The 13,189-nt window shown below is 40.7% G+C and overlaps 7 non-coding genes across 7 annotated transcripts; all 7 read left to right on the forward strand.

Annotated features, from left to right (window-relative positions):
- Window positions 1-171: 171 nt before the first annotated feature.
- Window positions 172-243, forward strand: trnap-agg (transfer RNA proline (anticodon AGG)). The gene has a single exon. It is a non-coding gene; the product is annotated as a tRNA-Pro (tRNA).
- Window positions 244-3,445: 3,202 nt separating this feature from the next.
- trnap-cgg (transfer RNA proline (anticodon CGG)) lies at window positions 3,446-3,517 on the forward strand. Its single transcript has one exon. It is a non-coding gene; the product is annotated as a tRNA-Pro (tRNA).
- Window positions 3,518-5,082: 1,565 nt separating this feature from the next.
- trnap-ugg (transfer RNA proline (anticodon UGG)) lies at window positions 5,083-5,154 on the forward strand. The gene has a single exon. It is a non-coding gene; the product is annotated as a tRNA-Pro (tRNA).
- Window positions 5,155-7,049: 1,895 nt separating this feature from the next.
- Window positions 7,050-7,121, forward strand: trnap-ugg (transfer RNA proline (anticodon UGG)). Its single transcript has one exon. It is a non-coding gene; the product is annotated as a tRNA-Pro (tRNA).
- Window positions 7,122-8,358: 1,237 nt separating this feature from the next.
- Window positions 8,359-8,430, forward strand: trnap-ugg (transfer RNA proline (anticodon UGG)). Its single transcript has one exon. It is a non-coding gene; the product is annotated as a tRNA-Pro (tRNA).
- A 584-nt stretch (window positions 8,431-9,014) lies between these two features.
- trnap-agg (transfer RNA proline (anticodon AGG)) lies at window positions 9,015-9,086 on the forward strand. Its single transcript has one exon. It is a non-coding gene; the product is annotated as a tRNA-Pro (tRNA).
- Window positions 9,087-11,637: 2,551 nt separating this feature from the next.
- Window positions 11,638-11,709, forward strand: trnap-cgg (transfer RNA proline (anticodon CGG)). The gene has a single exon. It is a non-coding gene; the product is annotated as a tRNA-Pro (tRNA).
- Window positions 11,710-13,189: the final 1,480 nt, after the last annotated feature.

A 13,189-nucleotide genomic window follows, 5' to 3' on the forward strand; every position in this document is an offset into this window, starting at 1 on the left:
GCCAATGTCGTGCCCATACCAGTATGGTAGAGTCTTGGCAAAAGTGTAGCTGGTTCATCTTCTTAGCAGAACACCCAGCATCTTTTTATTACCAAGAGACAAAGACTTAATACACATGCCTAACAATAGAGAATTTCGTCAGTCAGACAACAAACCTTAAATGGCTTTTATGGCTCGTTGGTCTAGGGGTATGATTCTCGCTTAGGGTGCGAGAGGTCCTGGGTCCAATTCCCGGACGAGCCCAGAAGTTGTGTTTGGCTATTGTTGACTGTTAAATTAAGCGAGCTAAAAACTTTGTACCTTAAGAAAACGTTTCTTCCACAATTTAGCCGATGTCGTGCCCATACCTGTATGGTAGAGTCTTGGCAAAAGTGTAGCTGGTTCGTCTTCTTTGCAGAACACCCAGCATTTTTTTATTACCAAGAGACAAATACTTAATACACATGCCTAACAATAGAGTATTTCGTCAGGAAGACATCAAACGTTAAGCAGTTTTAATGGCTCGTTGGTCTAGGGGTATGATTCTTCCTTTGGGTGCGAGAGGTCCCGGGTTCAGATTCCGGACGAGCAAAGAATTTGTGTTTGGCTAATGTTGACTGTTCAATTAAGCGAGCCAAAAACTTTTCACCTTAAGTAAATTTTCTTCAACAATTTAGCCAATGTCGTGCCCATACCAGTATGGTAGAGTCTTGGCAAAAGTGTAGCTGGTTCATCTTCTTAGCAGAACACCCAGCATCTTTTTAAATACCAAGAGACAAAGACTTAATACACATGCCTAACAATAGAGAATTTCGTCAGTCAGACATCAAACCTTGAATGGATTGAATGGCTCGTTGGTCTAGGGGTATGATTCTTGCTTTGGGTGCCAGAGGTTCCAGGTCCAAATCCCGGACGAGCCCAAAATTTGTGTTTGGCTAATGTTGACTGTTTAATTGAGCGCGCTAAAAACTTTGTACCTTAAGAAAACGTTTCTTCCACAATTAAGCCAATGTCGTGCCCATACCAGTATGGTAGAGTCTTGGCAAAAGTGTAGCTGGTTCGTCTTCTTAGCAGAACACCCGGCATCTTTTTATTACCAAGAGACAAAGACTTAATACACAGGCCTAACAATAGAGAATTTTGTCATTCAGACATCAAACCTTGAGTGTTTAAAATGGCTCGTTGGTCTAGGGGTATGATTCTTGTTTCGGGTGCGAGAGGTCCCGGGTCCAAATCCCGAACGAGCCCAGAATTTGCTTTTGGCTAATGTTGACTGTTTAATTGAGCGTGCTAAGAACTTTGTACCTTAAGAAAACGTTTCTTCCACAATTTAGCCAATGTCGTTTCCATACCAGTATGGTAGAGAGTTAGTAAAAGTGTAGCTGGTTCGTCTTCTTAGCAGAACATTCAGTTTTTTTTAATGCCAAGAGAAAAAGACTTAATACACATGCCAAACAATAAAGAATTTCGTCAGGAAGACATCAAATTTTGAGGTGTTTTATTGGCTTGTTGGTCTAGAGGTATGATTCTCGCTTAGGGTGCGAGAGGTCCCGGGTCCAGCTCCCGGACGAGCCCAGAATTTGTGTTTGGCTAATGTTGACTGTTAAATTAAGCGAGCCAAAAGCTTTGTACCTTAAGAAAACGTTTCTTCCACAATTTAGCCAACGTCGTTCCCATACCAGTATGGTAGAGCCTTGGTAAAATTGTAGCTGGTTCGTCTTCTTAGCAGAACACTCAGTTTTTTTTAATGCCAAGAGAAAAAGACTTAATACACATGCCAAACAATAAAGAATTTCGTCAGGAAGACATCAAATGTTGAGGTGTTTTAATGGCTCGTTGGTCTAGGCGTATGATTCTTGCTTAGGGTGCGAGAGGTCCCGGCTCCAATTCCCTGACGAACCCAGAATTTGTGTTTGGATATGGTTGACTGTTAAATCAAGCGAGCCAAAAACTTTGTACCTTAAGAAAATGTTTCTTCCACAGTTTAGCCAATGTCGTGCCCATACCAGTATGGTAGAGAGTTAGTAAAAGTGTAGCTGGTTCGTCTTCTTAGCAGAACACTCAGTTTTTTTTAATGCCAAGAGAAAAAGACTTAATACACATACCTAACAATAGAGAATTTCGTCAGGAAGACATCAAACATTAAATGGCTTTTATGGCTCGTTGGTCTAGGGGTATGATTCTTGCTTCGGGTGCGAGAGGTCCGGGGTCCAAATCCCCCAGGAACCCAGAATTTGTGTTTGGCTAATGTTGACTGTTTAATTAAGCGAGCCAAAAACTTTGTACCTTAAGTAAATTTTCTTCAACAATTTAGACAATGTCGTGCCCATACCAGTATGGTAGAGTCTTGGCAAAAGTGTAGCTGGTTCATCTTCTTAGCAGAACACTCAGTTTTTTTTAATGCCAAGAGAAAAAGACTTAATACACATGCCAAACAATAAAGAATTTCGTCAGGAAGACATCAAATGTTGAGGTGTTTTAATGGCTCGTTGGTCTAGGCGTATGATTCTTGCTTAGGGTGCGACAGGTCCCGGCTCCAATTCCCTGACGAGCCCAGAAGTTGTGTTTGGCTATTGTTGACTGTTAAATTAAGCGAGCTAAAAACTTTGTACCTTAAGAAAACGTTTCTTCCACAATTTAGCCGATGTCGTGCCCATACCAGTATGGTGAACTCTTGGCAACAGTGTCGCTGGTTCGTCTTCTTTGCAGAACACCCAGCATTTTCTTATTACCAAGAGACAAATACTTAACACACATGCGTAACAATAGAGAATTTCGTCAGGAAGACATCAAACGTTAAGCAGTTTTAATGGCTCGTTGGTCTAGGGGTATGATTCTTGCTTAGGGTGCGAGAGGTCCCGGGTTCAGTTTTCGGACGATCCCTGAATTTGTGTTTGGCTAATGTTGACTGTTTAATTGAGCGCGTTAAAAACTTTATACCTTAAGAAAACGTTTCTTCCACAATTTAGCCGATGACGTGCCCATACCAGTATTGTAGAGTCTTGGTAAAAGTGTAGCTGGTTCGTCTTCTTAGCAGAACTCCCATAATTTTTTTATTACCAATAGACAAATACTTAATATACATGCCTAACAATAGAGAATTTCGTCAGGAAGACATCAAACGTTAACCAGTTTTAATGGCTCGTTGGTCTAGGGGTATGGTTCTCTCTTAGGGTGCGAGAGGTCTGGGGTCCAATTCCCGGACGAGCCCAGAATTTGTGTTTGGCTAATGTTGACTGTACAATTAAGCGATCCAAAAACTTTGTACATTAAGAAAACGTTTCTTCCACAATTTAGCCAATGTCGTGCCCATACCAGTATGGTAGAGTCTTGGTAAAAGTGTAGCTGGTTCGTTTTCTTAGCAGAACACTCAGTTTTTTTTAATGCCAAGAGAAAAAGACTTAATACACATGCCTAACAATAGAGAATTTCGTCAGTCAGACATCAAACCTTAACTGGTTTTAATGGCTCGTTGGTCTAGGGGTATGATTCTCGCTTCGGGTGCGAGAGGTCCCGGGTCCAAATCCCGGACGAGCCCAGAATTTGTGTTTGGCTAATGTTGACTGTTGAATTAAGCGAGCCAAAAACTTTGTACATTAAGAAAATATTTCTTCCACAATTTAGCCAATGTCGTGCCCATACCAGTATGGTAGTCTTGGCAAAAGTGTAGCTGGTTCGTCTTCTTAGCAGAACACCCAGCATTTTTTTATTACCAAGATAAAAAGACTTAACACACATGCCTAACAATAGAGAATTTCGTCAGGAAGACATCAATCGTTGAGAAGTTTCAATGGCTCGTTGGTCTAGGGGTATGATTCTTACTTCTTGTGCGAGAGGTCCTGGATCCAAATCCCCCAGTAGCCCAGAATTTGTGTTTGGCTAATGTTGACTGTTTAATTAAGCGAGCCAAAAACTTTGTACCTGAAGTAAATTTTCTTCCACAATTTAGCCAATGTTGTGCCCATACCAGTATGGTAGAGATTTAGTAAAAGTGTAGATGGTTTCATCTTCTTAGCAGAACACCCAGCATTTTTTTAATACCAAGAGACAAATACTTAACACACATTCCTAACAATAGAGAATTTCTTCAGAAAGACATCAAACATTGAGAAGTTTTTAAAGGCTCCTTGGTCTAGGGGTATAATTTTTGCTTTGGGTGCGAAAGGTCCTGGGTACAGATCCCGGACGAGCCCAGAATTTGTGTTTGGCTAATGTTGACTGTTTAATTAAGCGAGCCAAAAACTTTGTACCTTAAGTAAATTTTCTTCAACAATTTAGCCAATGTCGTGCCCATACCAGTATGGTAGAGTCTTGGCAAAAGTGTAGCTGGTTCATCTTCTTAGCAGAACACCCAGCATCTTTTTATTACCAAGAGACAAAGACTTAATACACATGCCTAACAATAGAGAATTTCGTCAGTCAGATATCAAACCTTAAATGGCTTTTATGGCTCGTTGGTCTAGGGGTATAATTGTTGCTTAGGGTGCGAGAGGTCACGTGTTCAGTTTCCAGACGAGCCCTGAATTTGTGTTTGGCTAATGTTGACTGTTTAATTGAGCGCGTTAAAAACTTTACACCTTAAGAAAACGTTTCTTCCACAATTTAGCCGATGACGTGCCCATACCAGTATGGTAGAGTCTTGGTAAAAGTGTAGCTGGTTCGTCTTCTTAGCAGAACACCCAGCATTTTTTTATTACCAATAGACAAATACTTAATACACATCCCTAACAATAGAGAATTTCGTCAGGAAGACATCAAACGTTAAGCAGTTTTAATGGCTCGTTGGTCTAGGGGTATGATTCTCTCATAGGGTGCGAGAGGTCTGGGGTCCAATTACCGGACGAGCCCAGAATTTGTGTTTGGCTAATGTTTACTGTTTAATTGATCGCGTTAAAAACTTTGTACTTTAAGAAAACGTTTCTTCCACAATTTAGCCGATGTCGTGCCCATACCAGTATGGTAGAGTCTTGGTAAAAGTGTAGCTGGTTCGTCTTCTCAGCAGAACACTCAGTTTTTTTTATTACCAAGAGACAAAGACTTAACACACATGCCTAACAATAGAGAATTTCGTCAGGAAGACATGAAACGTTAAGCAGTTTCAATGGCTCGTTGGTCTAGGGGTATGATTCTCGCTTTGGGTGCGAGAGGTCCCGGGTCCAAATCCCGGACGAGCCCACAATTTGTGTTTGGCTAATGTTGACTGTTAAATTAAGCGAGCCAAAAACTTTGTACCTTAAGAAAACGTTTCTTCCACAATTTAGCCAATGTCGTGCCCATACCAGTATGGTAGAGACTTAGTAAAAGTGTAGCTGGTTCGTCTTCTTAGCAGAACAACCAGCATTTTTTTTATTACCAAGAGACAAAGACTTAACACACATGCCTAACAATAGAGAATTTCGTCAGGAAGACATCAAACGTTAAGCAGTTTTAATGACTCAGTGGTCTACGGGTATGATTCTCACTGTGTCTGCGAGAGGTCCTGGGTCCAAATCCCGGACGAGCCCAGAATTTGTGTTTGGCTAATGTTGACTGTTAAATTAAGCGAGCCAAAAACTTTGTACCTTAAGAAAACGTTTCTTCCACAATTTAGCCAATGTCGTGCCCATACCAGTATGGTAGTCTTGGCAAAAGTGTAGCTGGTTCGTCTTCTTAGCAGAACACCCAGCATTTTTTTATTATCAAGATAAAAAGACTTAACACACATGCCTAACAATAGAGAATTTCGTCAGGAAGACATCAAACGTTGAGAAGTTTCAATGGCTCGTTGGTCTAGGGGTATGATTCTTACTTCTTATGCGAGAGGTCCTGGATCCAAATCCCCCAGTAGCCCAGAATTTGTGTTTGGCTAATGTTGACTGTTTAATTAAGCGAGCCAAAAACTTTGTACCTGAAGTAAATTTTCTTCCACAATTTAGCCAATGTTGTGCCCATACCAGTATGGTAGAGATTTAGTAAAAGTGTAGATGGTTTTGTCTTCTTAGCAGAACACCCAGCATTTTTTTAATACCAAGAGACAAATACTTAACACACATTCCTAACAATAGAGAATTTCTTCAGAAAGACATCAAACATTGAGAAGTTTTTAAAGGCTCCTTGGTCTAGGGGTATAATTTTTGCTTTGGGTGCGAGAGGTCCTGGGTTCAGATCCCGGACGAGCCCAGAATTTGTGTTTGGCTAATGTTGACTGTTTAATTAAGCGAGCCAAAAACTTTGTACCTTAAGTAAATTTTCTTCAACAATTTAGCCAATGTCGTGCCCATACCAGTATGGTAGAGTCTTGGCAAAAGTGTAGCTGGTTCATCTTCTTAGCAGAACACCCAGCATCTTTTTATTACCAAGAGACAAAGACTTAATACACATGCCTAACAATAGAGAATTTCGTCAGTCAGATATCAAACCTTAAATGGCTTTTATGGCTCGTTGGTCTAGGGGTATGATTGTTACTTAGGGTGCGAGAGGTCCCGTGTTCAGTTTCCAGACGAGCCCTGAATTTGTGTTTGGCTAATGTTGACTGTTTAATTGAGCGCGTTAAAAACTTTACACCTTAAGAAAACGTTTCTTCCACAATTTAGCCGATGACGTGCCCATACCAGTATGGTAGAGTCTTGGTAAAAGTGTAGCTGGTTCGTCTTCTTAGCAGAACACCCAGCATTTTTTTTATTACCAATAGACAAATACTTAATACACATCCCTAACAATAGAGAATTTCGTCAGGAAGACATCAAACGTTAAGCAGTTTTAATGGCTCGTTGGTCTAGGGGTATGATTCTCTCATAGGGTGCGAGAGGTCTGGGGTCCAATTACCGGACGAGCCCAGAATTTGTGTTTGGCTAATGTTTACTGTTTAATTGATCGCGTTAAAAACTTTGTACTTTAAGAAAACGTTTCTTCCACAATTTAGCCGATGTCGTGCCCATACCAGTATGGTAGAGTCTTGGTAAAAGTGTAGCTGGTTCGTCTTCTTAGCAGAACACTCAGTTTTTTTTATTACCAAGAGACAAAGACTTAACACACATGCCTAACAATAGAGAATTTCGTCAGGAAGACATCAAACGTTAAGCAGTTTTAATGGCTCGTTGGTCTAGGGGTATGATTCTCGCTTTGGGTGTGAGAGGTCCCGGGTCCAAATCCCGGACGAGCCCACAATTTGTGTTTGGCTAATGTTGACTGTTAAATTAAGCGAGCCAAAAACTTTGTACCTTAAGAAAACGTTTCTTCCACAATTTAGCCAATGTCGTGCCCATACCAGTATGGTAGTCTTGGCAAAAGTGTAGCTGGTTCGTCTTCTTAGCAGAACACCCAGCATTTTTTTATTATCAAGATAAAAAGACTTAACACACATGCCTAACAATAGAGAATTTCGTCAGGAAGACATCAAACGTTGAGAAGTTTCAATGGCTCGTTGGTCTAGGGGTATGATTCTTACTTCTTATGCGAGAGGTCCTGGATCCAAATCCCCCAGTAGCCCAGAATTTGTGTTTGGCTAATGTTGACTGTTTAATTAAGCGAGCCAAAAACTTTGTACCTGAAGTAAATTTTCTTCCACAATTTAGCCAATGTTGTGCCCATACCAGTATGGTAGAGATTTAGTAAAAGTGTAGATGGTTTCGTCTTCTTAGCAGAACACCCAGCATTTTTTTAATACCAAGAGACAAATACTTAACACACATTCCTAACAATAGAGAATTTCTTCAGAAAGACATCAAACATTGAGAAGTTTTTAAAGGCTCCTTGGTCTAGGGGTATAATTTTTGCTTTGGGTGCGAGAGGTCCTGGGTTCAGATCCCGGACGAGCCCAGAATTTGTGTTTGGCTAATGTTGACTGTTTAATTAAGCGAGCCAAAAACTTTGTACCTTAAGTAAATTTTCTTCAACAATTTAGCCAATGTCGTGCCCATACCAGTATGGTAGAGTCTTGGCAAAAGTGTAGCTGGTTCATCTTCTTAGCAGAACACCCAGCATCTTTTTATTACCAAGAGACAAAGACTTAATACACATGCCTAACAATAGAGAATTTCGTCAGTCAGATATCAAACCTTAAATGGCTTTTATGGCTCGTTGGTCTAGGGGTATGATTGTTGCTTAGGGTGCGAGAGGTCCCGTGTTCAGTTTCCAGACGAGCCCTCAATTTGTGTTTGGCTAATGTTGACTGTTTAATTGAGCGCGTTAAAAACTTTACACCTTAAGAAAACGTTTCTTCCACAATTTAGCCGATGACGTGCCCATACCAGTATGGTAGAGTCTTGGTAAAAGTGTAGCTGGTTCGTCTTCTTAGCAGAACACTCAGTTTTTTTTATTACCAAGAGACAAAGACTTAACACACATGCCTAACAATAGAGAATTTCTTCAGGAAGACATCAAACGTTAAGCAGTTTCAATGGCTCGTTGGTCTAGGGGTATGATTCTCGCTTTGGGTGCGAGAGGTCCCGGGTCCAAATCCCGGACGAGCCCACAATTTGTGTTTGGCTAATGTTGACTGTTAAATTAAGCGAGCCAAAAACTTTGTACCTTAAGAAAACGTTTCTTCCACAATTTAGCCAATGTCGTGCCCATACCAGTATGGTAGAGACTTAGTAAAAGTGTAGCTGGTTCGTCTTCTTAGCAGAACAACCAGCATTTTTTTTATTACCAAGAGACAAAGACTTAACACACATGCCTAACAATAGAGAATTTCGTCAGGAAGACATCAAACGTTAAGCAGTTTTAATGACTCAGTGGTCTACGGGTATGATTCTCACTGTGTCTGCGAGAGGTCCTGGGTCCAAATCCCGGACGAGCCCAGAATTTGTGTTTGGCTAATGTTGACTGTTAAATTAAGCGAACCAAAAACTTTGTACCTTAAGAAAACGTTTCTTCCACAATTTAGCCAATGTCGTGCCCATACCAGTATGGTAGAATCTTGGTAAAAGTGTAATTGTTTCGTCTTCTTACCAGAACACTCTTTTTTTTTTAATGCCAAGGGAAAAAGACTTAATACACATGCCTAACAATAAAGAATTTCGTCAGGCAGACATCAAATGTTGAGGTGTTTTCATGGCTCGTTGGTCTAGGGGTATGATTCTCGCTTAGGGTGCGAGAGGTCCTGGGTCCAATTCCCGGACGAGCCCAGAAGTTGTGTTTGGCTAATATTGACTGTTAAATTAAGCGAGTCAAAAACTTTGTACCTTAACAAAACGTTTCTTCCACAATTTAGCCAATGTCGTGCCCATACCAGTATGGTAGAGTCTTGGTAAAAGTGTAGCTGGTTCGTCTTCTTAGCAGAACACCCAGCATTTTTTTATTACCAAGAGAAAAAGACTTAACACACATGCCTAACAATAGAGAATTTTGTCAGGAAGACATCAAACGTTGAGAAGTTTCAATGGCTCGTTGGTCTAGGGGTATGATTCTTACTTCTTGTGCGAGAGGTCCTGGGTCCAAATCCCCCAGGAGCCCAGAATTTGTGTTTGGCTAATGTTGACTGTTTAATTAAGCGAGCCAAAAACTTTGTACCTGAAGTAAATTTTCTTCCACAATTTAGCCAATGTTATGCCAATACCAGTATGGTAGAGACTTAGTAAAAGTGTAGCTGGTTTCGTCTTCTTAGCAGAACACCCAGCATTTTTTAAATACCAAGAGACAAATACTTAACACACATGCCTAACAATAGAGAATTTCGTCAGGAAGACATCAAACGTTAAGCAGTTTTAATGACTCGGTGGTCTACGGGTATGATTCTCACTGTGTGTGCGAGAGGTCCTGGGTCCAAATCCCGGACGAGCCCAGAATTTGTGTTTGGCTAATGTTGACTGTTTAATTGAGCGAGCCAAAAACTTTGTACCTTACGAAAACGTTTCTTCCACAATTTAGCCAATGTCGTGCCCATACCAGTATGGTAGAGACTTGACAAATATGTAGCTGGTTCATCTTCTTAGCAGAACACCCAGCATCTTTTTATTACCAAGAGACAAAGACTTAATACACATGCCTAACAATAGAGAATTTCGTCAGTCAGACATCAAACCTTAACTGGTTTTAATGGCTCGTTGGTCTAGGTTTATGATTCTTGCCTTGGTTGCGAGAGGTCCAGGGTCCAACTCCCGGACGAGCCCAGAATTTGTGTTTGGCTAATGTTGACTGTTTAATTAAGCGAGCCAAAAACTTTGTACCTTAAGTAAATTTTCTTCAACAATTTAGCCAATGTCGTGCCCATACCAGTATGGTAGAGTCTTGGCAAAAGTGTAGCTGGTTCATCTTCTTAGCAGAACACCCAGCATCTTTTTATTACCAAGAGACAAAGACTTAATACACATGCCTAACAATAGAGAATTTCGTCAGTCAGACATCAAACCTTAAATGGCTTTTATGGCTCGTTGGTCTAAGGGTATGATTCTTGCTTAGGGTGCGAGAGGTCCCGTGTTCAGTTTCCAGACGAGCCCTGAATTTGTGTTTGGCTAATGTTGACTGTTTAATTGAGCGCGTTAAAAACTTTACACCTTAAGAAAACGTTTCTTCCACAATTTAGCCGATGACGTGCCCATACCAGTATGGTAGAGTCTTGGTAAAAGTGTAGCTGGTTCGTCTTCTTAGCAGAACTCCCATCATTTTTTTATTACCAATAGACAAATACTTAATACACATCCCTAACAATAGAGAATTTCGTCAGGAAGACATCAAACGTTAAGCAGTTTTAATGGCTCGTTGGTCTAGGGGTATGATTCTCTCATAGGGTGCGAGAGGTCTGGGGTCCAATTACCGGACGAGCCCAGAATTTGTGTTTGGCTAATGTTTACTGTTTAATTGATCGCGTTAAAAACTTTGTACTTTAAGAAAACGTTTCTTCCACAATTTAGCCGATGTCGTGCCCATACCAGTATGGTAGAGTCTTGGTAAAAGTGTAGCTGGTTCGTCTTCTTAGCAGAACACTCAGTTTTTTTTATTACCAAGAGACAAAGACTTAACACACATGCCTACCAATAGAGAATTTCGTCAGGAAGACATCAAACGTTAAGCAGTTTCAATGGCTCGTTGGTCTAGGGGTATGATTCTTGCTTTGGGTGCGAGAGGTCCCGGGTCCAAATCCTGGACGAGCCCAGAATTTGTGTTTGGCTAATGTTGACTGTTAAATTAAGCGAGCCAAAAACTTTGTACCTTAAGAAAACGTTTCTTCCACAATTTAGCCAATGTCGTGCCCATACCAGTATGGTAGAGACTTAGTAAAAGTGTAGCTGGTTCGTCTTCTTAGCAGAACAACCAGCATTTTTTTTATTACAAAGAGACAAAGACTTAACACACATGCCTAACAATAGAGAATTTCGTCAGGAAGACATCAAACGTTAAGCAGTTTTAATGACTCAGTGGTCTACGGGTATGATTCTCACTGTGTCTGCGAGAGGTCCTGGGTCCAAATCCCGGACGAGCCCAGAATTTGTGTTTGGCTAATGTTGACTGTTAAATTAAGCGAGCCAAAAACTTTGTACCTTACGAAAACGTTTCTTCCACAATTTAGCCAATGTCGTGCCCATACCAGTATGGTAGAGACTTGGCAAAAATGTAGCTGGTTCATCTTCTTAGCAGAACACCCAGCATCTTTTTATTACCAAGAGACAAAGACTTAATACACATGCCTAACAATAGAGAATTTCGTCAGTCAGACATCAAACCTTAACTGGTTTTAATGGCTCGTTGGTCTAGGGGTATGATTCTCGCTTCGGGTGCGAGAGGTCCCGGGTCCAAATCCCGGACGAGCCCAGAATTTGTGTTTGGCTAATGTTGACTTTTGAATTAAGCGAGCCAAAAACTTTGTACATTAAGAAAATATTTCTTCCACAATTTAGCCAATGTCGTGCCCATACCAGTATGGTAGTCTTGGCAAAAGTGTAGCTGGTTCGTCTTCTTAGCAGAACACCCAGCATTTTTTTATTACCAAGATAAAAAGACTTAACACACATGCCTAACAATAGAGAATTTCGTCAGGAAGACATCAAACGTTGAGAAGTTTCAATGGCTCGTTGGTCTAGGGGTATGATTCTTACTTCTTGTGCGAGAGGTCCTGGATCCAAATCCCCCAGTAGCCCAGAATTTGTGTTTGGCTAATGTTGACTGTTTAATTAAGCGAGCCAAAAACTTTGTACCTGAAGTAAATTTTCTTCCACAATTTAGCCAATGTTGTGCCCATACCAGTATGGTAGAGATTTAGTAAAGGTGTAGATGGTTTCATCTTCTTAGCAGAACACCCAGCATTTTTTTAATACCAAGAGACAAACACTTAACACACATTCCTAACAATAGAGAATTTCTTCAGAAAGACATCAAACATTGAGAAGTTTTTAAAGGCTCCTTGGTCTAGGGGTATAATTTTTGCTTTGGGTGCGAAAGGTCCTGGGTTCAGATCCCGGACGAGCCCAGAATTTGTGTTTGGCTAATGTTGACTGTTTAATTAAGCGAGCCAAAAACTTTGTATCTTAAGTAAATTTTCTTCAACAATTTAGCCAATGTCGTGCCCATACCAGTATGGTAGAGTCTTGGCAAAAGTGTAGCTGGTTCATCTTCTTAGCAGAACACCCAGCATCTTTTTATTACCAAGAGACAAAGACTTAATACACATGCCTAACAATAGAGAATTTCGTCAGTCAGACATCAAACGTTAAGCAGTTTTAATGGCTCGTTGGTCTAGGGATATGATTCTCTCATAGGGTGCGAGAGGTCTGGGGTCCAATTACCGGACGAGCCCAGAATTTGTGTTTGGCTAATGTTTACTGTTTAATTGATCGCGTTAAAAACTTTGTACTTTAAGAAAACGTTTCTTCCACAATTTAGCCGATGTCGTGCCCATACCAGTATGGTAGAGTCTTGGTAAAAGTGTAGCTGGTTCGTCTTCTTAGCAGAACACTCAGTTTTTTTTATTACCAAGAGACAAAGACTTAACACACATGCCTAACAATAGAGAATTTCGTCAGGAAGACATCAAACGTTAAGCAGTTTCAATGGCTCGTTGGTCTAGGGGTATGATTCTCGCTTTGGGTGCGAGAGGTCCCCGGTCCAAATCCCGGAAGAGCCCAGAATTTGTGTTTGGCTAAAGTTGACTGTTAAATTAAGCGAGCCAAAAACTTTGTACCTTAAGAAAACGTTTCTTTCACAATTTAGCCAATGTCGTGCCCATACCAGTATGGTAGAGACTTAGTAAAAGTGTAGCTGGTTCGTCTTCTTAGCATAACAACCAGCATTTTTT

This window comes from Cebidichthys violaceus, unplaced genomic scaffold, assembly GCF_023349555.1.
Source record: "Cebidichthys violaceus isolate CVI_PGR_0920_01 unplaced genomic scaffold, fCebVio1.0.p SCAF_32, whole genome shotgun sequence".
In the NCBI taxonomy this organism is placed as follows: Eukaryota; Metazoa; Chordata; class Actinopteri; order Perciformes; family Stichaeidae; genus Cebidichthys; species Cebidichthys violaceus.